Raw genomic sequence first — 25,595 nt, 5'->3', positions numbered from 1 at the left:
AATAACTCAAATTAGTTCATAAAAGAAGGGTGGGGGGTTGGGGGACAGAGGGAGATGAAGCTATTGTGGCATCGATAATGCTGATAATTACTGAAGCTGGGTACATGGGACGTCATCATAGCTCTACTTTTATGTATGATCAAATTTCACAATAAATATCTTAAATCATGCTACTAAAAAGATTTAAGGACATGGAAAATGTGTCACAAATATTATGTGAAATAATCAAGATTACAAAGCTCAGCAAGGCACGGTCCTGATTCTGCAAAAACAGCAGACGTGACTTCGCTTATTAAAGAGTCAAACCACTGTGGTGAGAACATGGAAAGTTTTCATTGTTTCTAGGACCTGAACACTAGCTGGACTGTACTGATCTCCCATTCTGACCACTGAAGGTAGTTTGACCAGAGCAGGGAGAGTGGACAGAGACATGACCTTCTGTTCTGCTTCCGACACTTGATGACCAGGGATTTAACTGGGACACACTGGCCCTATCAGACATCAGATGTCCTGCATCTCAACTGGGGAGAATGGGCTGACCTAAGGCTTCTGAACCAAAGCTTACTTCTTAACTGAACAAACTAGCTGGCTGTGACAAGGAAACAGAGGCCCCCAGGTTCCCTCTGGCACCCCCTTCCCTACCCCACCACCCACCCCACACTGACAAGCAGTTCAGGGGGCCCCCCAACTCCTGGGCCTTCTACTCTGCTCCTTGGTCAGAGCACCTGTTTCTAGACTGGATGTGTCAATCACACTAACAAATGAAAATAATTGGCCCTAGAATATGCATAAGCATAACTTTTCTAAGTGCTCTGCTATTTAAACCATTTTACTTCATATTTTCATTCATTATGTAATCAACACTTACAGAGCTCTTACTATATACAAATCAGCATTAACAGGTTGGTATAAACTCCATAGGCACCCAGGAAGCACCTTTTGGTGAATCTACGACTCCAAGTACGTGGGCAGGAGAGGGGTGCAGCTTCTCAGGCTCTCCCTTCCCTGCCCCTCCCTCCCTTCCTCCGAATAACAGAAGACCCAGTGGGAGGGACAGTCTTTCTATTCTTCAAACCCAGCCTCCAACTGTCACTTTATAAATTAGGAAATGCAGGCCCAGGAATGCTAGGTCACACTGTCTTTACCTAGGAAAGCTCGTCTTACTAATCACATACATCACATACCTAATGGATGGCTGAAGAATTCTAGGGGAGTTCTTTCTCTTCTTTTATAGAATGGTGTCCTTTCTGCCCATCCCTTTCCACTGTAAACATCTGTCACTAGATTCCTTGAGGCCATCCAGACAAAGCAGCGCAGCCTAGGCAACCAGGGGCTTAGGCTGTGGAGCCTCTGCTTGGGGCCTCCTGATGCTGCCACCGCCCCAGCTGTGGCCTCAGACAACTGACTCGACCCCTCTTAAGCCTCAGTTTCCTCGCCTATACCTGGAATAATTATCCTCACTGCCTCCTATGACAGTTTTTAAAATTAAATTAAATAATTTTTGTAATGGGCTTAACATAGTGCCCAGTAAATGTTATCTATTACTTTTTTTTTTCCTCAAAGGCTCTGTACTTGGATAAATAAAAATTTGTCTCAACTTAATGGAAGTCATAAGTAAATAATGGAATCATAAGAATGTACCCACAATCTAAGAGAAAAAATGTAAGCAAGGTTATCACAGATTAAAATATCTTCAACCATTAAGTGTTTTTTTTTTTACATTCAGTGTATGTTAATTATATCAACAAGGTAAATACTTATGACTTTCCTAGCTAGAATTCTTAACTTCTGTTTAAAAAAAGATGCTTTCATTGTCTGTTTTACTATTTTATTAAATTAATGATAAAATCATATTCACCCAATGACAGGGAACTTACTAATCATTAATGCTCTCCAATTATTTCTGCACTAATTCCCTCTCCCTCCTCCCACATACACTTACACACTATTAGCTTTAGCACTTGGAATCGCTTTGCAGGCTTAAGCTACAGTTGTCCCACAGCATCTGTGGCAGATTTGTTCCAGGACCCCCTCAGATATCAAAATCTGCAGATGCTAAGTCCCTTATATCAAATGGCTTAGTATTTTCATATTACCTATACACATCCTGCCTTAAACTTTAAATCATCTCTGGATTACTTATAATACCCAATACAATGCAAATGCTCTGTAAATAGTTGCTGGACCCAGCAAATTTAAGTTTTGCTTTTTGGAACTTTCTGGATTTTTTTTTTAAATTTTTGACCTGCCGTTGGTTGAACTGGTGGATACAGAGACCCTGTAGATACAAAGGGCCGACTATATCTATAAATACTCCTCTAGCACTGGTAAGCAAACATCACAGGGCTAGATAAACATAGAAACAACAGCCAGGGGACAATCTGAAAGGACTATTTACCATCACAACACACGCAGTGATCTTGCACAATGAAGTAAAATCATCAGTCCCTACACTGGAGTGCTGTTGGGTAAAGAAGCAGTGACATTATATAAAGCAAGAAGCCTTCTATATGAATAGAACTATACAATGTAAAAGGCATATCCACAACTATTGTCAGCTTTGTAAAGCAGAGCAAGAGTTTATCATCATGATTTCACATGGACTCCAATGTTCACAGCAGCACTATTTACAATAACCAAGACATGGAAACAATCCAAATGTTCATCAACAGATGACAGGATAAAGAAGTTGTAGTATATTTACACAATAGAATACTACTCTGTCATAAAAAAATAATAAAATAATACCATTTGCAGCAGCATGGATGGACCTGGAGATCGTCATTCTAAGTGAAGTAAGCCAGAAAGAGAAAGAAAAATACCATATGGTATCACTCATACGTGGAATCTTAAAAAGAAGACACAAATTAACTTATTTATAAAATAGAAACAGACTCATAGACATAGAAAACAAACCTATGGTTACCAGAGGGGAAAGGGGGTGGGAAGGGATAAATTCGGAGTTGGAGATTTGCATATACTAACTACTACATGTAAAATAGATAAACAACAAGCTTCTTCTGGATAGCACAGGGAACTGTATTCAATATCTTAAGGTAACCTACAGTGAAAAAGAACATGAAAATGAATATATGTATGTATATATATGAGTGAAGCATTACACTGTACACCAGAAATTGATAAACATTGTAAACTGACTATACTTAAATAAAAAAGATGAGTATTTCTAAATTCCCAAAAACCAAACCAAAAAAAAAAAAAAAAAAAGAACTTATCATCATGATTTCAAAGAAACCAAATGAGGAATGAAAAGATTCTAGAATCTGCCTGATGTCATAGACTTGGCAGCACCAAAACTGGGCACGTACTCTGCTCTCCTAATTTTTATTCTAAGCATCTTCCACTTCTGTGTGGGCCGGCAACTCTGGGAAAACTTCTGACCAACATTCTGTACTAAGATATAAAAGAGACCATGAGGTCTGTGCCCTGCAGGGGCTAACAACTAGTCACAATGACCAAAGCTTAATAAGGAATACTTTAAGTGCATTCTATTCAGAACATACTATCTTAATTTTAAACATCTCTAGTGGAACTGGGGGGCAGGACATAGCAAAGACAAGATATAACCAAGTTCTTAGGGGTCATCATGTGCCGAATAATCTCCTGGGTTCACCAAAGGATATCATCGTGAGGAAAACATGCTCCCTGTCCTTAACTAATGACAATATAATAGGACAACGTAGGCAGGACACTCTTGTAGAAGAGATGTAGACAGAGTATGGGCTCCTGACCAGTGGTAACACAGAGCAGGGAGAGTCCCTGGCTCCTTCTCTGTCTACTGGAGACTATAAAGTGAACAAACAGGAAGAGAAACTTTCCATACTGATACTTGCTCTTGGAGACAACAGGAGACTTCTTTTCCCACTAGCCTTGATGATACATGCAACTTTTCTGTTTTTATTGGACCCAAATACTAACAATTTTTTGTTGTTACTAGGATTAATGACTCAGTGATAATCAACCACTTAATTTTCAGTATTTTAGAGCCAGAAACCTGAGAGATTATTTGGCTTAATACTCTAATTTTTCCTGCAAAGAAATCAAGATCCAAATATTTGGGTAACATGTCCCAGCTCATACACAGAGGAAGGTTAGGTGTGAGTTTTGGGTTATTTTATGCACCATAATATCATTAATTTTTAATAGTCTGTTTTCAATTTATACTTTAACAGCCTAGAAACATATAATGGATATTTTTTCCTTTTGGATATTTTTTAATGGTTGAAGGATGAATATAATTGCTATATTTTGAAAGGTATCAATATAAGTTTTTATTTCTACAGGTCACATCTCTTATGCAAAATGAATTAAATAAGTCTCATGACGTTAATCTTTTCTGATATCATAGCTCAGACATATCTATTTAATAAATTTCTCTTGAAATCCTATATTATCTACCAATTTAAATCATAAGAGGAAATGCAGTTGACCAGCAAATCCAGAGTTAGACATTAATGATGATTCCTTAAGTTCATGATGTAGAGAATAGAGAGAGATCACATATTATGTATCATCATATACTGATGGCCTATGCTGGATAAATAATATAAACAGACAAGGCCAATTACAATCACATGGAAATTAACATGTCTAATGTCAGATCCAAAGCGCTGCAAGTTTTACAGTGGAAGAGTGGCTCTTATGAGAATAAACATCTGGCAATTTCTCAAGAAAAGAAGGCGAGTGAGTGGTCAAATGGCTGGATGGGTCATGGGAGGAGCAAGGACCCAAATGGGCCCCACCTGCAGAGATGACACCCACAGCTCAGGAAGGGACTCAGCACAAGGGGCCAAGCTCCCTGCTTCCCAGGGCTCAGAACCCACTGGGCCCATGGCTGGTGCTGATCCAGACACTCTTACAGCAACACTCCCACACTCGGGCTCAAAACTCCAGAGAAAGAAGGAAGACTTAGATATTTTAAACTTATAAAATGCAGATGGGGTACAGATGTGCTGGTTTTCTTAGTCCTTAATAGTAAGTGCCCATAATGTATCTTCATAATAGTTTTGAAGAAGGTGACTGCTCTGTCTAAAGAACCAGGACTCACATGTGTTGCATTTTTTCTTTTACCTGAACTAAGAATATGGAGAAAAAGTAGCAAAAAAAGTGTTCAAAATCAATTACAATAAAACATCACACAGAGACAGAGCATTCAAAAAGTGACCTGATAGAGGGAGCTCTGACTACAGTCACTACTAAAATTTGTAAAAATTTAAAGTTCAATTTTGGCATCCATGAAGGCTTTTTTGGGGGGAGAAAGAAAAGAAACCGTGAAACTTCAACTGTATATAAAATAGATAAACAACAAGTTTCTTCTGTACATCACAGGGAACTATACTCAATATCTTGTAATAATGTATAATGAAAAAGAATATGAAAACAAATATATGTATATATATGTATGACTGAAGCATTATGCTGTACACCAGAAATCGACACAACATTGTAAACTGACTATAACACAATAAAAAAGAAAGAAGAATCTATGAAACTTCAATTGATCAAGGAATAAAACATGACAAGAACAAGCTGAGAAATTTACTCTAATGAATCTAATAAAATTGCCCAAGGAATATCCTAGAACATGTGTGACAATGGCCAACAACCCCTCTCAGGACCTATGTTAGATTATGGATTTCTCCAGTAATTTCTTCTAAGATCATGAAACAAATCAAAGTTCAAAGAAAACAATATAAAAATGTCAAAAGGAAAATGCCTTTAAAAACTTCATGTCAATCTATTAAGTAAATCCGTAAAAGCAAGTCTAATAAATGTCAGCTTTAAAATAACTCTGAGTGAAGGGTTTTTCACACATTTAAAGCAGTCTCGTAAAAGGAATGAGACACACTGACCATAGTTGCCACTCAACATTTGAACTCAAACATCAGATCGACTCTTGCAGTTGGAAGGAAAGTCAGTGGTCAAGTTCAGCCTCTCCAGGGTTGTGGTCATCTCAGTAGATCTCCAGCCAGTCTCTGAACATCTCCAGTCAGTCTCTGAACATCTCCAGTGAACAGTGTAATCACTCCTCCCGGGACCAGCCATTCCAAGGCTGGACACCCTAGGATGGATGCCTCCCTTACGCTGTATCGAATCACAAACTGTTAGCAAATCCATCACCTCCATCCTGAACACATTCAATCTTCTGCTTGAACATAAATCTCAGGTTTAAAATTTGTCCTGGTAGTTAATGGAGAGCCATAGAATAATTCTGAGAAGAATGTTAAAAATCTACCTGGAAAGGAGGAGATGAGGTTTTTGTTTTTGTTTTAATTTTGGAGGTAAATTTTAACAGGAAATTAGTGAAATTGGCTAGCTGGATACAAGAAGGAAATGTGAGGAACTTACTAAGTTGTACACATCCCAGATTTTTGGCAGAAGAGACTGGGTAAAGGATTGTGCAGACGCTATTACCACCCACCAGGGCAGGCAATGAACAGGGGAGCACAGTGGGTTTGGAGAAAAGGGAAGTTCAGTTTGGATCACCTCCCATATCCATACAAAGAATTTTAAAAAGCAACAGGAAATTTGAATCTGGAATTCACAGAGAGATCTGAGCCAGAAATTTGAATCTGGAGTCATAAAAACACAAGGAAAGGGTTCCTGAGGATAGATGTTAAGATAGACTAAGCATGACGCTTAGGGGAAGTGGCATTTAGTTAACAAGGGTCAGGTGGAAGAAAAGGATGAAAAGAAGATACATAGAAGCCAGCCCAAAATATAGAAGGTAAGCCAGAGAGAAGTAAGTAACAGAAACCAAGAAATTAGTGTTTCTCTATTTGGATTAAATATACATTTGTTTAAATGACGCTTTTGAAGAATTTTAAATAATTAGAGATTTTTATTAATATTGAGTGTAAAACACAACCTACTAAATTAAAATATTAATAATGTTTCTGGATTTTAGGATTATAGCTCCCCCAAAAGGGCACAGATTCACAAAAACTGATCCTACATAAGGTCAAAAAGAAAGCCACAGTAATTTCAAAAGATTCTACAAAGTGTATACTAACTTCTCCTCTGATTGTTTTAATTATTTTGCTGTAAACAAATAAAAATTTTGCTTTTAAAATCCTATATGACTATTGTGATATTGTGATTTATAATAAGAAATATGTCTTTGGTCTTTGACCAATTTCTGGAACAGATCTCCTAAACCTTTGGAATTTCATAAGTGATTGAAGTAAAAAAGGTGTCTTGATATTCATAACAAGCTATACCTGAGTTTATGTTAATGAGGTGACTTGCAGATAGCATCTAAGGATGGGGTTGGTGGTCAGGAGAACCAACCGAGTCATTAGAGAGTTGGAAATTTCAGTCCCACCCCCGACCTCCAGGGAGAGGAGAGAAGAGCTGGTGACTGAGTTCAATCATCAATGGCAATGATTTCATCAGTCAAGACTGTGTAATGAAGCCTCCATAAAAACCCAGAAGGTTGAGTTTCAGAGAGCTTCTGGGTCAGTGAACATGCGGAGATTCAGGGAGAGTGGCACACAGGAGCTCCACACCCATTCCCCATACCTTGCCCTGTGCATTTCTTCCATTTAACTATTCCTGAGTTATATCATTGTATAATAAAATGGTAATCTGGTGATTAAAATGTTTCTCTGAGTCCTATGAGCTTCTCTAGAGAATTAATGAAACCCATGGAGGGGACTGTTGGAACCTATAAGCTGCTCAGTCACAACTTTTGATTGGTATATGAGAGCGGGCAGTCTTGCAGGACTGAGCCCTTCATCTGCGGGATCCAACACGATCTCCAGGTAAACACTGTCTGAATTGAGTTGAATTGTAAACACCCAGCTGGTGTCACAGAGAATTGCTCACTGGTGTGGGGAGAAATCCCTAACATCTCAGTTAGTGTTAGACTCTTTTAACTATGAAGTATAGGTATTATTAACTAAACTTTAGGTTTAAAAATATTTATAAGGGAGATCATATAATTCTTACAACTGAAAGACACTGAAAACATTTCTTTACTCTCAAAATAACTAGAAATAATACAAAAATAAAATACCATTCCCATTAGCAATGAAGCATATGAAGTACCTAGAAACTAGCTCAGCAAAGAAAACACAAACCTTCTTTAAAGAAGTCTGAAACTCTAAAACTCTATTAAAAACACATAAAAGATGATCTGAGCAAACGGAGATATTTCATAACGGAGATCTTGGATAATATTATTATAATACTTATAGTCCTCAATATCATTTACAAATTTAATAAATTGAACAGCATCAGGATTTTTTAATAAACTTAACCACTTATTTTAAATTTATATAGAAGACAGCAAGGTCCATCAAGAATTAAGTCTTAATAATGTTGAAACTTTGAAAACTCCCAGTTTATCCCTCCCCTCAACACTTTCCCATTTGGTAACCATAGTTTATTTGCTATGTCTGTGAGTTCAACTCTAGTTTGTAAAAAATTTCATTTTTGTCATTATTTTTTGATATCACATATATATGATATATGGCATTTGTCTGTCTCTGTCAGATGTAATTCACTTAACATAATAATCTCTAGGTCTATTCATGTTGCTGCAAAAGGTGTAATCTCATTTTTTAATGGCTGAGTCATATTCCATTGTGTATTTATATACCACATCTTCTTTATCTAGTCATCTGTTCATGGACATTTATCCTGCTTCCATATCTTGGTTATTGTAAATAGTGCGGCTAGGATCACTGGGGTGCATACATCTTTTCATGTTATGGTTTTACTCAAATATATGTCCAGGAGTGGAATTGCTCAATCATACAGTAACTCTCTTTTTAGTTTTTTGGGGGAACTTCCATATTATTCTACATATTGGCTGCACCAGTTTACATTACCCACAACAGTGTAGGAGGGTCCCCTTTTTCTCCATACTCTCCCCAGCATTTATTCTTTGTAGACTTTTTAAGGATGGCCATTCTGACTGATGTGAAGTGGTATCTCATTGTAGTTTTGATTTGAATTTCTGATAATCAGTGATATTGAGCATCTTTTTATGTACCTGTTGGCCAGCTGTCTGTCTTCCTAGAGAAATGTCTATTTAGATTTTCTGCCCATTTTTTATTGGGTTGGTTGTTTTCTTTTAAATCATGTTATATGTGCTGTTTGTATATTTTGAAATTTAATCCCTTGTCAGTCTCATCATTTGCAAATGTGTTCTCCCATTCTGTACATTGTCTTTTCATTTTGTTTTTGGATTCATTTGCTGTACATAATCTTTTAAGTTTAATTAGGTCCCACTTGCTTATTTTTGCTTTTATTTCCATTACACTATGGAGGTGTTGGAGAAAATATTAACACAGTCCATAATTTGCAATGTCTTGGCTCTTGCTTCAGGATACAAAATAAGAAAAGGTCCTCACTGAGGACCCTCACCAGGACACAGCCAGGAAGAGCCAAATGTACAGCTGAGGGGGAAGAGCCAAATCCTGGGAAGAAGTACAGGCATTTGAGACCCAAGCTAGACTTGGATCCTGCCCGCAAATACCAGAAATATGATCTGTGGCACAATGTATAATGAATAACTGGAGCAGATTCTTATATGATTCTTCCTTCATAATCTGAATTTTGAGTATGCAGGAAATGTCCTTTGGTGACCCCCACATCCCAGTTCTGTCGTCCACGGGAGAGCCAGTGGCTTTCTCCCAGTTGTGTCCCAGGGAAAGACAGACACTCCCAGTAAACTCCCAAGGACTGAACCTGATTGTCAATCTACACAAGGCCAGGCCAGGAAAGAGCAGAAGCTGATACTGACAAGCCTTCCAGAACTGTGACCTCCCAGACTGGTCACACATGCATCCATGGACATGCAAACTCCCTCACACTCAGAGGGGAGACACAGTGGCAGAATATGATGCTTCCCAGTAACTACCCATCCTCAAGCTTCAATCAGTTCAAGTTGCACCACTGGTAGCCACATTTAAGTCTTTATTAAGTAGTTACTTATTTATTTTAGCTTTTCCTCCATTATTTTCTATTAAATCTTCCAAAGCCAAAGGTTACTTCCCATGAAAAATGAAGAAATTAGTTTTATATCAGCCAACTAAAGAATGACTGAACTATGCTGGCATATACATTCACATGCAGATTTGGAAAAAGTTATAGGTTTATTAAAATAAAGTGAAATATATTATTGATTCTCATGCAATTCATTCTTTCATTTGCATTCATACTGCATTATGTAAAGTGAATTACATTTGGGATAAAGCAGTAACAAACTGGTTAAAAAAATCCTTTCTGAAATTCCAATTCAGTTAAGAATTAGACAATTCACAAAAGACTGTACTTTACATGGAAATGGTAATAAAAGCTTGAAGGGAAATGAGGCAGGGAGGTGGAAAGGATGGTGATGCATGGGACTGTCATCATTGTTCTTACTGGGTGATCACTACAAGGGATCCTAGGAGATCTTACTGACAAGCAGGCATTTGAGCTGAGACCTGAAGGAAGGAGGGAGACCACCACGTATGTGTCCAGGGAGGATTCAACGCAGAGGGAAGAGCTAATGCCAGGCCCTGGGGCAGGACATTCTCAAGAAAGTAATGGACAACCCACAGAATGAGAGAATTTTTTTTTCCAAATCATATTTCTGAAAAGAGCCTTTTATCTAGAATACATAATTGCTAATACATACTGCTCCAAAGAAGATATACAAATGGCCAACAATCATACGAAAGAAGCTCAATATCAGGGAAGCGCAATCCAAAACCACAAGGAGATGCCACTTCAGAACCACGAGGATGACTATCATCAAAAAGATAGACGATAACAGGTGTTGGCTATAATGTAGAGATAAATTGGAACTCTCATAATCTACTAGTGGAAATATGTAAAACGGTGCAGCCACTTTGGAAACAGCCTGGAGTTTCTAAAAAGGCCACCCACAGAGTTTCCTTATAACCCAGCCATGACAATCTCAGGTATGCAGCTGTGAGAAATAAAACCTAGATCCCAAAAAAACTGGCTTACAAATGTTCACAGCAAAATAATTCCTCATAGAAAAAAAAATTGAAAACAAATAACGTGGACAGCAGTTCACATAACCTGTCTCCATTCTGAGGCGCAGCCCCGCCCCCAGACCACAGGAGCCAATCCGCGCGCGCGCTTCCCGGCCCCGCCCCAGAGCCCTCCTGAGCTGCGCCCCTCCCTCCGCCTACCGGCCCGCCCGTTGGTCAGGCAGGGAAGCGGCAGCTGGCAGTTGGTCCGAGCGTCTGGCCGTTCCGACGCCCCGCAGCTCCCCTGAGGCTGCTGCTGTGGTGGCGGCGGCGGCGCGGTCCCTCCGGGAGGAGCGGCGTGGGCCGGGCGGCGGCCGCGGAGTGTTGAGCCCAGCACGGCGGCAGCAGTGGAGACGGCGGCAGGCGCGGGCCCCAAGCTGGTCCGCGGGCAGGTGTTCGACGTGGGGCCGCGCTCCAGCAGCCTCATCCGCGAGGGCTCCTACTGCGTGGTGTGGTGAGTGTCCGTGTCCCGCGTGCCGGCCGCGACCGCCGGCTTCCCGCTTGACCTCGCCTAATGCGGCCGTTGCGCCGGCCCCGACCAGCGACACCGACCCTGGCCGGACCGCAGCCGGGCTGCCCCGTCGTCCGGGCGCCGGGGGTCTCGGGCGGGGTTGGGCCGCTCGGCCGGGGGCGTTACTCGCAGCGCTTCCGGGGCGGCCCTCGATGGCGCACGCAGTGGGGGAGGGGCGCGGGGGTCGGAGGCCGGGACCCAGGGACCCCGGGACCTCAGGACGGGAACGGACCCCCACCCCAGGGTGCTCGCCTAGCGGCCTTCCTTTGACGTCCCCATAGTGAAGCCGTGAATTACTTCAGATGCTTGAGGAGGCGGCTGTGGTCTGGAAAGCGGTTCTCAGCGGCGGGTGTGCACAACCTCGAAGTCATCGTCTTGTTTTCCCCCCTCCCCTGCCTTTTCCGCGGTCGGCTTTGGTTCAGCACCTTCCGTGGTGCCGGGGTGCTGTCCTGCGCAGGCTTTCTAAAAGGCATGAAGTGGCACCATTGTGGGTTTGGAATGTCTCCATCTTGAAGTGTTTAAATGGGTTTGGGCATGGTACTGTTCGCGTTTCTGGAAGGATAAGTCAGCATCGCTGTTGTGATTTATTTAAGGAGTCTTTTGGAGTTGGCCCAATTTGACTTTTCCCCCTTTATACCCCGTTTCAGCTCTCGTACTAGCATAAAGACATCCAGAGGTTTTAGCACAATGACTGTGGACTTTTCCTGTTAAAGCTTTAGTGGCCAGTGTGTATGTCGCCCTGATGGAGTTCTTGCAGAACCACATGCAGGCTCCCTCGTCTGGCTCCAGATCCCTCAGAATTGTTCGTGAGATGGAGGTGATGGTGGGTTTTTTTTTTTTTTCTTACTTTTATTAGAACCAACTACCTGTGGTATTTTGTGCTGATGGAGTCTTGTGGAGTTGTAGGCTTCCTTACACATAAACCTTCATGTGAGTGTGTCTTTTTTGTTGAATGAAGGAAGCAGACTGTGAACACTTCGTGTCAGGTACTGTGCTGTGTACCTTATCTCATGTTACCTGAACAGCCACCTGCAGAGAGGGAAGGGCAGTGCTAGCTCTATTTCAGATAACAAAGTGTTTTAAGGTGAAGCCAGTTCCTAAGGTCGCACAACTAAACAGTCAGACTTGAGATTGTAGCCTGAGATCCTGTTTCAGTTGCCAGAGCTCTTTTCATTACTCCCTATTTTCCTTAATTAGTATTATTAATAATTTTGAAATTTTAGCATATTTTACCCTTACAAGCAAATTTATTTCAGAAACGTATTCAAATTTGAATGGTCATAATTTTAGAAATACATAGAGGGAATATTTTACCACATATGCTAGCTAGGTAAAAACACTAGTTAATATTCTTTAAAAAAATACTTGAATATTTGCATTCTCTTCAGGAGCAGAGTGCTTCACAGTACACAGTTGTGAAGATTCTCGTGAACTCAGTAGGTTAGGAGCTATAAGGAATTAAATTAGGTCAGGCCTAAAAGAAACAAGGTCCTAGAAGGTAACAGAAAGACAGTACTGCCCACAACATCACTTACCTGGTGTAGGTCTGATTGCTGTGCACCTGCTGGTATGTGTGCTAGTCACCAGGTCTCATTGTGAGGGGCTTGGAATTGCCCGTCACATCCTTGGGCCCTTAGAAAAAATTAATGCTTTAATGTGTACTGAGAAAGTCTAATTTTATGACATCTCAGTCAAAAGTTAGTGTTTTTGTTTTTGTTTTTTTTAAGTGATGAGAATTTTTCCTAGCCTGAAGATGATTTAGATCTGGTAACTTTCAATCTCAGCTGTGGACTTACGTGACTTAAGTCTCAAATGTCAAGTCCACTTACTGTATTTTGTTTTCCTTTCTTAAGTAAAATCCAAGTACAAATATTATTGGAATTAGAATCCTGCATCTAGATTATAGCTTTTTTTCTTCAGGTTGATGATACTTCATATGAGAGTTTAATCTACATTGTGCATTATTAGTATTTAGTAAATGTTGGTTATCAATGCTGGGTTTTTGAAGGATTTCTTGATTGAAATATTAATAATATTTGAAGAACTGATATTTTAAAAAGCTTAATGTTTCCAGAAGGACTTTAATTTTAAGGAAGAAAACAATTTTGTTTAATTTTCTGAATCTGTTCATTAGGAATTTTGCCTTTTCCATGCAAAGTCCTTTCCTAAACATTAAGTAGGGGATATGAAGAGTGGAGTTTGAATTGAGCCTTTCTTAGTGGTGTGATTTTGATAGAAAGATAATAGGTGTGAGTGACAATCTAAGCTACAGAATCCAATCCTGGAAAAGAACTTAGGTGGCAAATTGTGGAGGACTCTGTAGACAGAATGGAGTTTGATTTTATATTTGTGTAATGGAGAAGCATCAGAGTTTTTGAAAAGAGGCAGGCACATGATCAGTTTTGTAATTTTGGGAGACTGTAGATCAACACTAGTGGAAATGACAGGAGAAAACTGAGGCAGGGAATCAGCTTGGCTTGTGACCTTCTAAAGGTGAAGTGATGTAACAGTGTGGAAAATGGAGATGTTAGAGTCAATAATGGGCTCTTGTCAGAGGAGTGGTGGACTTTTCATCATGGCCGGTATGGGAGGCAAAGGATGATGAGGTCTTACAGGGTAAGAGGCTTAAGAGTTGGGTATTGGATTTGGGAGAGATTCTGAGATAGGGCCTGGTGATGTGGTATGGGGAAGGTTGTTAATTGCAAGGCGTCTAGCTTGGGGACATGGTGGTGCCATTATTAGGGGAGGAATACTGTAGGCAGAGGAGGTTTGTTAAGGAGAAATAGTGAGTTCTGGTTTGGACTTCTTAAGTTTATGATGCAAGTAGGTCCTTTAGGTTGTATCCGCAAGGCATCCTGAAAATAAGAGGGATGTAGAATCTGGAGATGGAAATTTGTGTAAGTGGCAGTCTGGTGTACAGCAACACAGATTCTTATTTGAGATCATTGGTTAGGTGAAATTGCTTACATACATTCTGTGTTTATCTTTTTAGTAAACAATCCATATCATTCAGTATATTTTCAAAGGGTTCATTATCCCAGAGAAGTTAGGAACCAGTGAGACAGAACAGAAAAACCAAAGAAGCCTTGGCAAGCAAGTAGTTTTAAGAGGTGGGCAAAGGAAGAGGAAGCTTAGGACTGGTGAGATGTATAAGACTCCGGAGAAAAGGAAAAAATTGATATGAAAGAGAGAAGTTGAAGCTGTATGTTTCATCATCTAATTAAGATAACCATCTGTGTTGGATAAATTCAGCTTGAAACATTTTCTGAATGTGACTGAGAGGTCTTGGGGTCATCTCCATAGAGATGATAATTGAAGGCTTGAGAGGGGATAAGATGAGAAAAAATGTGTGAGCTGAGCTGAAGGAATGCCTGACTTTAGGTGTCCTTAGTGTGCAAGCTACAGAAGAGGAGGAAGAGGTGTGGTCGGAGACCAGAGACCTGGGAGTCCGCATTGTCGGAGGAGCTGGGGACATAGTGGTCACTAGGGATCGGTCCTGAGGACTGTAGAGAGCAGGGTGCAGCTGGAAGACAAGCTGTTGGATTTGTTGACTTTCAGCTCTCCTCAAAAAAACATAGTTTTACCAAAAATTTTGTCTTGCTCATATTCCTGATGGCGCAGTATCTGGTCCTGTTAATGTTTCTGTGATCACAGCAGGCTGGTAAGAACTACCATTTAGTCAATGTTTTCTGGTATTTTTTAAAGTATATGTTCATCAGTCCTCTTAACCACACTGCAGGAGTGGTTCCTTTCAGTAATTGGGAGTCTGAGACACAGCGAGGTTACTTAATTTGCCCACAGATACCCAACTAGGAAGTGGTAGAGCATCTGTGTCTGCTTCCTAAGTGATACTCAGCCAAAGATTAGAGTTGAGAAAATGCATGCTTTCAATAGCAGAAAATATATATTGTCTGCTTTTTGCATGGTTTGCTTTTTAGCCTTTTAAAAACCTTTCATGCAAGGTCGCTCACTTAGAATTCATTCAGCACCAGTTCTCTGCAAGGACTCACGTGGCACCTGCCCTTCAGTAGCTCTTGTTCTAGACAGTGGGGTACAGTTGGGCAGGAACACAGAAGCCCCTGTAGAGTGCTGTAGGTGACAAAGGCCTGAGTGGCATGCGGCTGTCCATGTCTGGCTTCACAAACCTTTGCGCTGGGTGTTGGTGTCTGACTGGGAGTTTGCCGTGAGACGTGCACTCTGGGTAGAGGAGAGTGCACACACCGAGGCACAGAAGTCTGAACATGGCACAACCGGTCTGGAAAACCAGGAGTTGTCTGAGAAGTGAGGCTGTGCGTGGGTGCCTTGGGGAGAAAGCTGGAGTGGAGGCAGCTGGGATGGGTGGGGCCGAGTTCTGAGAGGCTTTGTTTCCTAAGCAGTTGGGACTTGATTTGGTAGGTCCCTGAAGGATGCCCTTTTTCTGCTGGTTCCTCATCAGATTTTGTGTTTCCCTCTTTGTCTCTCTTTGACTTTCTACCCACTGTACTTGTCTCTTCTTTCTACTTATTTAGGGCTACTACTCAGCGTGTGTGATTCTTATCCAATCTCCAGGGGCATTGAAATGTATGTGGGCTATGTTTCGCTTTTTGTTGTTGCATTGATTGTAGGTGTTATTGGCCTCTGGTGTGTATGTGGTAGAGGCGGACGTGCCAAACGACCTGCATGCAGTTTGCGTGCAGCACATTCAGTCCCTGCACCAGAGGAGCATCCTGTTTAGATGCCAGTGCTGTTTCCCTCCAGCCCATCCCCAAGAAGGGCTGGACCCTAGTCAGGTCCTGCCTTCCTCTGAGATTCATCTCCTCCATCAACTTGTCCTTATTACTTTCAGCTCTAGCCCTCCCTTCCATCCCTCCCTGGGACTTTGCTGGGTATTGGTACCACCTGTTTCAAAAGCAGGACCAGGAATGATATAAGTCATCCACAGAGGCTCCAGACCAGATTCCTAGTTGTGCTGGTTTAGCTGTTAATTTGACTTTTAATAAAGAAGTCTCTTGTATGGTTTTTGGAGCTCTAAGATGGGAGGAGACCATCTTACATGAGCAACAGAAAACCCAGAGTTTCTGAACAGTTTTGAGTGCATTAAAATGCAAAGAAAATTCATTTTCATATTAGTAACATCCCTAATAATGTGCTCCTGGTGGTTAGCGATAATATATATGCCATTCTGATGAATTTAATTTGTATGTTTTCAATTCTCAATTATTAATAAAAATGCTTTAATGAAAAGCATCCTAGTTGAGGTTCCCAGGAACTATGTATAGTTTATTCCTCACCTTGCTCGCAGTTAAGTATCTGTTAAGTAAAAATCACGTGATTCCCCAAAAAACATCTCAAGCTACCCCACCACACATCCATCCTGCTCTCCCTGCTCACCTGCCTGACCCTGAGATACTGTTTCTTCCTTTTTGCTTGTCTTTTCTCTTTCACTTCTTGAGGCTCCCATACATTGGAAAGCCAACAGGATAGATGGTCTCCAGGGTCTCTCAGATGCTCGGTCTTAGGGCAGGCTCTGGGCTCTGAACCCATCCATGGCTGGTAGGAGCTGGGGCTGGGGTGTAGAGGTGAGGTCTGTGTGGACTTCACCATGACAAGCTGACTAACATTAGTTGTAAGCTTGCCTTCAGTGCTATGGTTTCAGAATCATTTTCATCCTCACCTTTGAGGTTTTTTTTTTTTTTTTTCACTGTACAGATGAGGAAACCAGGCCTCAGGCAACTTGTCCAGGGTTCATAGACAGTAACTGCATAGTAGAACTAGGATTTGTCTAGACCTCAAAACCTGTCATTATTCTTTTTTTCCCTAAAGTACTGTAGACTTTCCTCTCTTGTCACAAGTTACCTGGAAACATGCTTTTTCCAGCCTGGGTTCCTGAATGTACTGGCACCAAAGTATAACATGATGATTGTCATGGCAAACTTGGGCCTGTTGTGGGGTTGGAAGAGGGAGGAAGCAGAAACTTGGAAGGGGTGAGGAAGGTAGGGTCAAAGCAGCTTCATTTTTATCAGAAGGGTGTTTATCAGTGTTGATCCTTCTCACTCCTCCTACGTACCTCCACCAGTTTCTTGATTTTCATTCATTTAGTAATGTTACTGAGCGTGTACCTGACCTGTGTGCTAAGCAGTAGGATTGAAGTGGTTTTTCCTTTTTTAGTGTTTACAGTCTAACAGGAAAGTAATCACATTTATTGAATGATGAGGTGCAGAGTGCTACCCTTTATACCCATAAAAAGTGGAGCAAAGCTTTGAGGGCTAGTCTGGGCTGGCTTCCTGGAGGAAGTGTTGTTTAAGCTGGGACCTGGAGAATGACTTAGAGCTAGCTGAGTGAAAGATAGGGGAGGGTGCTAAAGTGTTTCAGGCACTACTTGTGGCAAATAGGTTGTAGAAATTGGGGAGTTTGTGATTAAGATCCAGGAATATTTCTCTTGGTGTTGCATAGACAGAAGGAGCAGTTAAAGCTTCAGGTATGGATGTAAAACTAGATCGTAGGAACTAAAAGATGGTAGGAAGGTAGGAACTAAAAACTAGATCAAGGCAGCAATTCCCCACCCTCTATACATTTACAGAATTTTCTTGCACCCTGCATCTCTGCACAGCTGGGTTTTTTGTTTCTTCTCTTTTCACTTTTACCACATCCCCATGCACTTGGCAGAAGAGAGCTGACCCTCACTTCCCAGAGTTATGTGTCTTCAGAGCACTCTGACTCCTGGGGGAGAGAATCTGATCCAGCTTGGGCTAGTGTCCAGCACTGGTCTGGGCAGTGAGGCCCAGGTGGAGTCACCTGATAAGGCTGTACCTCTCTAAGGTGGCACAGTGACGTGGGGATGGTATTCTAGTGTCTCCCGCTGACCTCTGACACTTACCAGGGTAGCTCTTGGTGCTGCTTCCCTGGCTCTTCTTGTGCTGCGCTGAGGCCTGCTGATGGGGGCTGGGGGGGAGGAGAAGAGGGGAGGGCAATGTCATTTAGGCAGGAGAGCGGCTTTGGGCTGCTTTTCGGGTGCTTCTGCTTTCCTGTCTCTGGCAGTATGGGGGTGGCAGCAAAACTGGGTGGCGTTCTTTACAACATATTTAATATTTGATACATATCTATCATGTAAGTTATGCAGCCTAACAGTAAACACCCAAGAACTCACCACCCACTGACTGACTTCACACCAGATTGTCAGAGGCCCATGTCCTGATCTCTGGCTGGGAGTCTGTACAGTAGAGCGGGAAAGAGTGTGGGCTCTGGGCACCTGTATGTGATCTGAGCTTGTTTTTTTCTCCTGTAGAGAGGGGGTAGCGATAACCACCTCAGGGTTGGGAGGATTGAATAAAACACATAGGTGAGCGCTGAGCCCTTGGCCTCGGGTTAGTGCTCTAGTTGTTACTCCCTGGAAGTGAACGGGCCTGGTGAGACCAGTGTCCTCCCTCCCCTCAGTCTCTTGGACATCATCCTGGAGTGTGAAGCAGAGTCTGCAGAAGTGAGACTGTTAGACTTGGGTCACACGGTTGTGTGGTCTAGGGCAACATCCTTTCCTGGTGGGATTTATCACTTAGAGAATCTTCTCTGCCTGGCCCTGGTCCATGTTCCCACCCACCCTAAGGAATGCTGCAGGTGGTGTAGGAGACAGACTGATAAGGAAATAAATTACTGTGTCACTTGGTGGAAACACTGATACGAGATAATTCTGGACAGAGCTGCTAACTCCACCTGGGCTTTCCAGTTCCTAATTAATTCAGCAAGTGGTGTCGGTATGCACTAGGACACATACTAACTGTTAAGCTACTTCAGTGAATAGAACACGTATTCCCCAGGCAGCTCATGGACGGTGGATTCCTGGCTTAGAGTGAGCCCATTCCATAGGTTGTTGTTTGGTTTTGCTTATATTTTCCTTTACTGGGCAAAAGCTTGTAAGTTTAATTAGGTCCCATTAGTTTGTTTTTGCTTTTATTTCTATTTCTTGAGTAGACTGCCCTAGGAGAACATTGCCGAGATATATGTGAGATAATGTTTTGCCTTGTTTTCTTCTAGGAGATTTATTGTGTCTTGTCTTATGTTTAAATCTTTAATCGATTTTGAGTCTACTTTTGTATATGGTGTGAGGGAGTATTCTCACTTCACTGATTTACATGCTGCTGTTCAGTTTTCCCAACAGCATTTGCTGAAGAGACTGTCTTTATTCCATTGTATGTTCTTGCCTCCTTTGTCAAAGATTAATTGACCAAAAGTTTGTGGGTTCATTTCTGGGCTCTCCATTCTGTTCCATTGGTCAGTAGGTCTGTTTTTGTACCAATGCCATGCTGTTTTGATGACTGTAGCTCTGTAGTATTGTCTGAAGTCTGGGAGGGTTAGTCTCCAGCCTCATTCTTTTTCTTCAGTACTGCTATGGCAATTCTGGGTCTTTTGTGATTGCATATAAATTTTATTATGATTTGTTCTAGTTCTGTAAAATATGCCCTGGGTAATTTGATCGAGGTTGCATTAAATCTGTATGTTACCTCAGGCAGTATGACCACTTTAACAATATTGATTCTTCCAATCCAGGAGCATGGGATATCTTTCCATTTTTTAAAGTATTCTTTAATTTCCTTAATCAATGTTTTCTAGTTCTCCATGTATAAGTCTCTCACCTCCTTGGTTAGATTTATTTCTAGGTATTTTATTACTTTGGGTGCTGTTTAGAAAGGGACTGTTTCTTTACTTTCTTTTCCTGTTGATTCATTTTTAGTGTAAATAAGTGCAACTGATTTTTGTACATTAATCTTGCATCCTGCTACCTTGCTGAGTTCTTTGATTAGTTCTGGTAGTTTTGTGTGGATCTTTTAGGATTTTCTGTCTATAGTATCATGTCATCGGCATATAGTGACACTTTTACCTCTCGTTTTCCAATTTGGATCCCTTTTATTTCTTTTTTCTTGCTTGATTGCTGTGGCTAGGACTTCCAAGACTATATTGAATAGGAGTGGTGAGAGTGGACAACTTTGATGGCCCCGGATTTTAGTGGGAAAGTTTTTAGTTTTTTACCATTGAGTACTAAGCTGACTGTAGGGTTGGCATAAATAGTTTTTATTATATTCATATCTGTTCCCTCTACACCCACTTTGGTAAGAGTTTTTATCATAAATGGGTGTTGAATTTTATCAAATGCTTTTCCTGCACCTATTGAGATGATCATGTGGTTTTTGTCCTGTCTCTTGTTGATGTGGTGTATTATATTGATGGATTTGCTTCTGTTGAACCATCCTTGAGTCCCTGGGATGAGTCCAACTTGCTCATGGTGTATGATCTTTTTTATGGGCTGTTGGATTCTGTTCGCTAATATTTTGTTGAGGATGTTTGCATCTATGTTCATTGATACTGGTCTGTGATTTTCTTTTTTAATAGTTTCTTTGCCTGGTTTTGGTATCAGGGTGATGGTGGCTTCATAGAATGAGTTTGGGAGTACTCCCTCTTTTTCAGTCTTCTGGAAGAGTTTGAGAAGGACTGATAGGAGTTCTTCTTTGTATGTTTGGTAGAATTCTCCAGTGAAGCCATCAGGTCTGGACTTTATTTGTAGGGAGGTTTTTCTTATTGCTAATTTGATTTTATTACTAGTGATTGGTTAGTTTAAGTGGTCAATTTCTCTTTTTTTAACTTTTTTTTATTGATTTATAATCATTTTACAATGTTGTGTCAAATTCCAGTGTAGAGAACAGTTTTTCAGTTATACATGAACATATATATACATTCATTGTCACATTTTTTTCTGTGAGCTACCATAAAATCTTGTATATATTTCCCTGTGCTATACAGTATAATCTTTTTCTTGATTCAGTCTTGGTGGACTGTATATTTCCATAAACTTGTCCATTTCTTCTAGGTTATACATTTGTTTCTATATAGTTGTTCATAGTATCCTCGTATGATATTTTATATTTGTATGGTATTGGTGATCCTGGATTTTTGTTTGTAGGAAGTTTCAAAATTTACTGATTCAGCAAATCCCCTTACTAGTTATCAGTCTGCTTTGGAGCTCTCTGGGCTTCCTATAACTGAGTGTCTGTTTACTTTCCCAGGTTAGGAAAAGTTTTCAAACCTCATTTCTTCAAATATGTTTTCTGCCCCTTTTCTCTTCTCCTTCTGGAGCTCCTATAATGAGAATGTTACTCTGCTTGAAGTTGTGCCATTAATCTTGTAAGCTGCCTTCCCTTTTTTTTTCCTTCCTTTCCCTTTTTGCTTCTATGTTTTAGGGAGTTCCCTTCACCTATCCTTGAGTTCACGGATTCTTTCTTGTCCTTCATCTAGTGTATTTTTAAGTTCAATTATTGTATTCTTTAGTTCTGTGACTTCTGTTTGGAACTTTGTTATATTTTTTAACTGTTGACGTTCTCACTGTGTTCATCCATTTTTCTTCTGAGTTCAGTGGGCTTTTTTTGTGAGTGTACTTTGAATTCTTCATCAGGCAAAGTACTTATCTTCATTTCATTAACGTTTTCTCATGAGGTTTTATCTTGTTCTCTGATTTGGGACATTGTCCATAGTCTTCTGTTTCTTCATTTCACTTGACTCTCTTTGTTGGTTTCTATGCATTAAGTAAAACAGCCACCTCTCCCAGTCTTGAAGAGTTGTGTGGGAGATGAACTTTGTCAGTTAACCCTGCCTACGCTTGGTTGTCAATGAAACTGTGATTATCCAAGCAGCTTATTTTATTTTACCAGCTCCCAGAAGTTGAGGGTGTGCCAAGTCCAGTCAGTATCCCAAAGGGGAGGCTCTCAGTCAGCACCAAGATTCAGGCTGATTGGAATCCAAACCTCCCAGTAAGAACTTTTAAAGAATACAAATATACTGAGTCTTGGGACTGCAAATGTAGGCCCTGCTGGCCCCCAGAGCCAGGAAGTCTGGTGTCCCCTGGAGAACAGTCACAAATTACAGGGCTTCAAATAGGTGTACAAGCTCCTTTCTGGGAAATGTCAGTGAGCTGTAGCAAGGCAGACTGAGAGTGTAATGATGGCATCCCCAGCCTACCTTACCTGAGACCACCTCAGTAGCCTCCTGATGTGTGCCAAACCTGAAGCTGCCTCCAAGTCCAAAGCTCTAAGGCCAGGACGAAGACCTTTTTTCACATAAAGGCTGGGGGTGTGTCTCAGTCTAATGTGCAGGGCCCTGAAAGTGGTAGCCTGCCAAGAAGTGTCTCTCCAATTGTTACAGTCACATGGGACCCAGACATGCAGTCGGTCCTGGCCTCCAAGACCAGGTGATCAAGGAGCAACCCCTGAGTGGAAGCCATGAAAACTGGGTCATCAGTGTGTAGACATTCCCCACTTGCAGATACTGGCACTCTGGAGCCCGTCAGAGGGAGAGAGCGAAGATGGCTGGAGTGAGCCAGTGGGAGAGTGCAAAGACGGCACCTTCTGAATAAAGGGGAGCAGAAGAACAAAAAAAGAAGAATAAATACAGCAAGACAGAGGGAGAGCGGGGAAGATGGCACCTGCTGGCTGGAGCATGCAGTTGGCACCCAAAGGGAAGGGAAGAAAAAATAGATGGGACCTGCCGGTTTTATTAAGGCAGAGGGAGAGCAAGAAGATGGCACCACCACCAGCCTCAGTCCCTGTGGAGTAGCCCAGCAGCCCCTGCCCCTCAGACCAATGCTTCAAAGTTAGGAAATGAGTCTCTTTCAGACAAAGTCTGGGTGCTTTGCAAAGGGCTGCTTCTGCACTTGGCCCTGGGACCACGAGCACAGGCCCTTTAAGAGGGGTTCCTGAATTCATCACAGCCCAGCGGGTCTCACAGGCATGTGCCCTGAGCATCTTCCAAGTTGGATGCTTTGAGGGTTTCTCTCAGTTGTCAGTCTTAAAAGTTTGAGTCCCCAGTGAGGGGGTACAAACCGTTCACACCTCAGGGAGAAGTTCCATGTTTTGAGCTCCCTCCTGAGTGTGTGCACACCAGGGGTGGGGTTTCTGGTGAAACTGTGTCTCAGCCTTTCCCACCTGCTTTGTTGTGGTTTCCCTCTGGTTTGCCTGATGTGAAGGGGTTGCTCCACCATTTCTCAGGCTTTTCCAAAGGAAATTGTTCCACATGTAGCTGTAGATTTGGTGTGTTTGTGGGAGGAGGTGAGTTCAGGATGTTTCCATGGCGCCACCTTGAACTGAAACCTATTGTATGTGTTTTAAACTTTGGTTTCCAATTGCTCAGGTCACTGCTAGTATATGGAAATATGATTAATGCTGTGTATTCATGTTTATGTATGGATATCATATTCTGGGATCTTGCTAAAGCCATTTATTATAATTTATTGTGAGTTTTCTTATCGATTCCTTGGAGTTTTCTCCACAGACAATGATGTCCTCTGTAAATAATGATGATTATATTTCTTCTTTTCTAGTCGGTATGACTTTTCCTCTCTTGCTGCACTGCACTGACTAGAACCTGTAGTGCTAAGTTGCAAACTAACAGAAGAGAGCAGACATCCTAACATTGTTTTCGAACTCAGGAAAAGCACTTATTCTTTCACCATTATGATGTGGGATGTGGGTGTTTTGCGGATGTTCTTTGTTAGGTTGAGGTAGTGCCCTTCTGCTCCTAGTTTCTGAGCATTTTTATATGAATGGGTGTTAAATTTTGTTTAAGGCTTTTTCTGTATTAATTGATGTGACTACATGGGTTCTCTTCTTTAGACTTTTCATAGGGTAGGTTACAGTGTTGATTTTTGACTATTGAACCAGGCTTGCATTCCTGGAATAAATTCCACTTGGTGATCGTCTATTCATGTGGATTCTTATGGTAGGTGTTCTTGTGGATTTCTTGTTGTAGGCTAAATTATGGTTCCCCGAAGGGGTTCATGTCTAATCACTTCTATGACAATATGCGAATTTAACTTGTATGCAGAAGGGAGTTTGCAGAAGTAACTAAGTTAAAAATCTTGAGATGAGTTTATCATAAATTTTCTGGGTTTACTTAATATAAAAGGAGGGACACAGGAACTGAGTCAGAGAGACCATGAGTTGATAGAAGCAGAGAGTAATGTGATGCACTTTGAAGATGAAAGAAGGGACCAACTGCAAGGCAGGCAAGCATCCTCTGGAAGCCAGAAAGGGAAAGGGAACAGATTCTCCTGTGAGGCCTCAAAAGCAATCAGCCCTGCTGACACCTTGACTGACGTCAGATTACTGACCTGCAAAACATTACTGTAATAAATTTGAGATATTTTAAGCTACTAAATAGTAATTATTAATTTAACAATAGTTTGTAATTTGTAATACTTTATAATAATTTGTTGTAACAGCCAGAGAAAATGAACAGACTTACATTTTGTTGAGAATTTGTGTGGGTGTGTATCCATATTCCTGGGGGTATTTGTCAGAAATTTCCTTTTTTGAGCTGTCATTGTCAGGTTTTGGTGTTATGTTATGCTGGCCTCATAAAATAAGTTGGGACATAATCACTTTGCTTCTACTTGAGGGAACAGATTTTGTGGAATTCATATTACTCTCTATAAATGTTAGTGGTTTTCAACGAATTTACCCATTTCATGTTTCTTTTCCCTGTGTGTGTAATTTTTTTTGAAGTGTAGTCAGTTTACAATGTTGTGTCAATTTCTGGTGTGCAGTGTAATGCTTTAGTCATAAATGAACATACATATATTTGCTTTCATATTCTATTTCATTAAAGGTTACTGCAAGATGTTGAATATAGTTCCCTGTGCTTTACAGTATAAACCTGTTGTTTATCTGTTTTATATATTGTAGTTAGTATCTGCAAATCTCAAACTCTCAATTTACCTGTTCTCACTCCCTTCAACTCTGATAACAATAGTTTGTTCGCTCTGTCTGTGAGTCTGTTTCTGTTTTGCAGATAAGTCCATTTGCGTCTTCTCCTTTAGATTCCACATTTAAGTGATATCATATGGTATTTATATTTCACTTTCTGGCTAATTTCACTTAGAGTGTCCATCTCCAAATCTACCTATGTGTTGCAAATGGCATTATTTTATTCTTGTTTATGCCTTGAGTTGTATTCCATTGTGTAAATGTACCACAACTTATTTATCCCGTCATCTGTCGTTGGACATTTAGGTGTTTGTATGTTTTGTCTATTGTAAGTAGTGCTGCTGTGAACAT

At 41.1% G+C, this 25,595-nt stretch overlaps 1 long non-coding RNA gene across 3 annotated transcripts in view; it reads left to right on the top strand.

Annotated features, from left to right (window-relative positions):
* The first annotated feature begins 11,237 nt into the window (after positions 1–11,237).
* Positions 11,238–25,595, top strand: part of LOC116156055 (uncharacterized) — a 114,808-nt gene continuing 100,450 nt past the window's right edge. For all 3 annotated transcript variants that reach the window (XR_010381847.1, XR_010381848.1, XR_010381846.1), the window contains exon 1: positions 11,238–11,466. This is a non-coding gene — a long non-coding RNA (uncharacterized LOC116156055). The remainder of the gene's footprint in view (positions 11,467–25,595) is intronic.

This window comes from Camelus dromedarius, chromosome 8 (genome assembly GCF_036321535.1).
Source record: "Camelus dromedarius isolate mCamDro1 chromosome 8, mCamDro1.pat, whole genome shotgun sequence".
In the NCBI taxonomy this organism is placed as follows: Eukaryota; Metazoa; Chordata; class Mammalia; order Artiodactyla; family Camelidae; genus Camelus; species Camelus dromedarius.
Note: the sequence above shows the minus strand (reverse complement) of the source record. Positions and strands in the feature narration are given on the sequence as shown.